This window comes from Budorcas taxicolor, chromosome 14, assembly GCF_023091745.1.
Source record: "Budorcas taxicolor isolate Tak-1 chromosome 14, Takin1.1, whole genome shotgun sequence".
NCBI classification, from domain to species: Eukaryota; Metazoa; Chordata; class Mammalia; order Artiodactyla; family Bovidae; genus Budorcas; species Budorcas taxicolor.
In genome coordinates this window covers 62,262,555-62,267,142 of record NC_068923.1, presented here as the reverse complement: position 1 = coordinate 62,267,142, position 4,588 = coordinate 62,262,555, and the positions used below count along the sequence as shown (strand labels likewise).

Below are 4,588 nucleotides of genomic sequence, written 5' to 3'. Positions count from 1 at the left end.
GAGGGCATGAGAGCATGGGGCAAGAGAGCCTGACTGGTGCCATCTTGTTAATTTCCTCACACTGAATCACCTTGCCTTCAAGAATGCTATCACATAGAAACGCTGGCACTGAACCTCTGTTCCTTTGGATAATTAACACCAGTGACAATTAATATAATTAAACTATCCTGTTGGCATTATCGCAACTTAGTTACTTTAGAGTTTCTACTTTCCCTGGACTTCTAAGTTTGAGGCTTTTACATGGTATCAAGGCATTTGATAGGGCTTCCCTGATACCTCAATTGGTAAAGAATCCACCTGCAATGCGGGAGACCTGGGTTCAATCCCTGGGTTGGGAAGATCACCTGGAGAAGGGAAAGGCGACCCACTACAGTATTTTGCCTGGAGAATTGCATGGACTGTATAGCACATGGGTTCGCAAAGAGTCAGACAGGACTGAGTGACTTTCACTTTCACAAGGCATTGGGATCAGCCTCAAACTCCTAGGATCTATAAATCATCAGTCCTTGAACACATGGCTTGATGGCAATGAAATAATCCCATTACCTTCTAACCTTACTAGAACATGAAAATCCCTGAGGAGCTATCTGAACAAGTCTTTATCTAGACACACTATACCTTTCTGAGGTCTTAGTGCTGCCCTGGACTTTCCTGGGCTCCCAAGTTTAGGATTCCTTCCTCTAGGTTCTTCTTATGTCCTGCTTCTCAATAATTCTGCTCCATCTCTTTTCATCCAGGGCAGAAAAATTTATCCCTCTGTTTGCTTCAAAGGCATCAAGTAAAATCTCCTTAGTGGATTGAAGGAGATTGGAAATCAAATGTTTGGAAATCAAAAGCCCTGAAGATACCACTTTTTTCTACTTTTTGACATGTTGCTTTCTTTCTCTAAGGTAATGGGTTCACTATCTACTTGAAGGGATAAAGTGAGAAGGAAAAGTATAACAGAAAAAAGAAACTTCCACAGGTAAAAGATGTTATCCTACTTTAAGAGTAGATAATGATGCTCCAAATAAAATATTTTTCTACATGATTTTGGTTGTGAAGTGCTTTGCAGCACTGGTTCTGCATCTAGATATGATTCACCCATGCTGTAACTCCTAAGAAACATGTTTTAATAGTGTACTTATGTTGATGCAAAGGTAATTGCAGTTTTGCATTTTTGAAATTTGACATTTGATTTTGCAATACATTCTTAAATAAAGGTGATTATGTTTTACATAATTTTAATGTGCATTTATTGTTTTATGTTTTTCCTAATGAATTATCATTTATTTTATATGTATTTTAGACCATGGAAATGCTAGACAAAAAGCAAATTCAGGCGATTTTCTTATTCGATTTCAAAATGGGTCATAAAGCAGTGGAGACAACTCACACCATCAATAATGCATTTGGCCCACAAACTGCTAATGAATGTATGGTGCAGTGGTGGTTGATGAGGTTTTTCAATGGAGATGAGAGACTTGAAGATGAGGAGTGTTGTGGCCAGCCATCAAAAGTTAACGACCAACTGAGGACCATGACTGAAGTTGATCCTCTTACAACATGAGAAGTTGCTGAAGAACTCAACACTGACCATTCTATGGTCATTTGGCATTTGAAGCAAACTGTAAAGGTGAAAAAGCTCAATAAGTGGGTGTCTCATGAACTAACTAAAAATAAAAAAAAATCATAATTTTGAAATGTCATCTTCTCTTATTCACTGCAACCACAACAAACCATTTCTCAATCAGATTGTGATGTGCGAGGACAAGTGGATTTTAAATGATAACCAGCAATGACCAGCTCAAGGATGGACCCAGAAGAAACTTTAAAGTACTTCCCAAAGTCAAATTTGCACCAAAAATAGGGGCATGGTCACTGTTTGGTGGTCTGCTGCCAGTCCGATCTACTACAGCTTTCTGAATCCTGGTGAAACCATTACTTCTGAGAAGTATGCTCAGCCAGTCGATGAGATGCACCAAAAACTGCAATGCCTGCAGCCAGCATTGGTCAACAGAAAGGGCCCAATTCTTCTCTGAGACAATGCCCAACCATACATTGCATAATCAATGCTTCAAATTTTGAATGAATCGGGCTATGAAGTTTTGCCTCATCTGCCATACCCACCTGACCTCTCTCTCACCAACCGACTACCACTTCTTCCAGCATCTCAACAACTTTTTGCAGGGAAAATTCTGCACAACCAGCAAGATGCAGAAAATGCATTCCAAGAGTTCATTGAATCCTGAAGGATGGATTTTTATGCTACAAGAATAAACAAACATTTCTTATTGGCAAAAATGTGTTGGTTGTAATGGTTCCTATTTTCATTAAAGATGTGCTTGAGCCTAGTTATAATGATTTGAAATTCAGGGTCTGAACCACAATTACTTTTGCACCAACCTAAATATTTCATTACCAGTATTGACTCCCATTTGAACCTGATATAAGTATTTTATTAAAGTTTATTGAAATGGAATGTAAAACCAATTTCATATACTCTAAACCCAAAGAACAAAGAAGACAGGATGTTGGCAAGGCCAAAAAATCCAGGTGTGATAACAGATGGATAAGCTATGTAAAATTTATTCATAACTCTCAATTATTCAGTAAATATCTATTTATATTATTCAACTGGGAATTAAAATAATCGGGAATGGTAAAGTTTCCATACTGATATAAACTAGTGGGCAGAGATGTAAGCATCCACTAAGACTTAGCAAAGATGGGTAACTGTTTTCCTAAATGGTTCTGTACAGAGATGGTAGGTATGTAGAGAAATAAGGATTCTATAGTAAAACACATTTGAGAAGTGCTATGTATCACACCTGGGAAACTTTACGCACATTAACATATGTAAAACCTCTAAAGAGCTGTGCAAAAAAGGAAGCTGTTTCACTTTGCTTAAATTAGTATTTTTTAAATGTATTTGAGCATACTTTCTTTCTCTCTGTCTACACATACCCCACATGCTAGTATTCCTATTATCATCTAATGAAGCAAAAACATTCTGCTAAAAAAAACAACTTTTAGGATTATTCAATTTTAAATTCATTTTTTTAACCTGACTTCCATTTCTTTTCTTAACTATTCTTTAGTAACTTATCTTTTGCCACAGAACGAACCCTCATTCATTCTATTAAGAAACTGATGAGTGAAAGTCGCTCAGTTGTGTCTGACTCTTTGCGACCCCAAGGACTCTCTATACAGTCCATGGAATTCTCCAGGCCAGAATACTGGAGTGGGTAGTCATTTCTTTCTCCAGAGGATCTTCCCAACCCAGGGTTGAATATTTGATGAAGGAATGATGTGCAAAAGTTGGCTTAAAATGCCTGTCTTTAAACGTTTATGTATATGTTTGTTTATCCAGGCTATTGTCTTCTGTCTCCTGATTTCTATGTACTTAGAATGAATACACTTTTTCTTTTCTTTTTTTTAAATTGAAACTTACTGGCATAAGAGGTACCTTTACATTAAACTTTGAAGACTTTTCAATATTAAAAGTATTTTTTTTTTTAGATACTTGAGAAGAAATGACAAAAAAAACAGCTCTGCTTTGTTTCATTTTAAAAGTAATATTGTGTTATCAACTAAAAAAAAGATACTGCATCTTTCAGAACCCTGGTCAAAGTGGCCAGAAAGCAAAGGCAAATTTACACAATCGTGGAATCTTAAATCATTCATATTTTACCAATGGACAGGTGCTTGAGTGGACCTTATGTTCAGATAAACAGTCAGCTTCTTCCCAGTTAGAATAATTTTTTTCTTCTCAGCTTCCCACTTTGGCCTCTGGAGAAATGAGCCCCTCTTCACTTCTCTCCTGGAGAAGCCAGTGGCAGCCCACTCCAGTACTCTTGTCTGGAAAATCCCATGGACCAAGGAGCCTGGTAGGCTACAATCCATGGGGTCGCAGAGTCGGACACGACTGAGCGACTTCACTTCACTTCACTTCAGTTCCAGTATTCTTTCCTGGAGAATCCCATGGACTGAGGAGCCTGGAGGGCTAAAGTTCATGGGGTCACAAAGAGTCGGTAGAAGCACCCACGCATGCAGTCTGGGGTTAGGGCCCAAGCATTTGCATTTCTAACAGGGTCATGAGTGATGTTGATACTGTGGTCTTAAGACTGCACTTTGAAGACTTCTGTGCTAGACAGAACAGAAAGGGCCTTTTATTCACCAGTTACCCAGATTTCCATCATCTCTGTTCTAGCATCTCCTTCTCTGCATGGGCAGGCAATTTAGGTAACTCTCTTGTACTACTTGTACAGGAGATTTTTAATTCAAACAGAAGCTAACTGGCTCACTTTCCTTTTAAGTCTAAGCCATTATCCTCCCACACAGGATGAATGGTGAACTTCGTACTTTGGAGGATAAAACTGAAGGCTAACCGATATGTGGCTTATAGTATCTTTGTTTTGCATCTGGTTAAAACTCATAAGAGAGGTGGAGCAAGTGATTAGATGGTCTTTTGGATCTCCTCCTGGCCTCACCTATTCCTCTTCCATCCTCACCCAACAGGGATATTCTCCTGCTCAGCTACTCAGAGGTGGGTACGTGTGATCTTTCTGCATCTATAATTTGTAAGAATTCACACTTTTGATAGTAG

General features: G+C 38.4%; 1 pseudogene; it reads left to right on the top strand.

The window, feature by feature from the left end:
• The first annotated feature begins 1,291 nt into the window (after positions 1-1,291).
• LOC128059198 (histone-lysine N-methyltransferase SETMAR-like) lies at positions 1,292-2,316 on the top strand (annotated as a pseudogene).
• Positions 2,317-4,588: the final 2,272 nt, after the last annotated feature.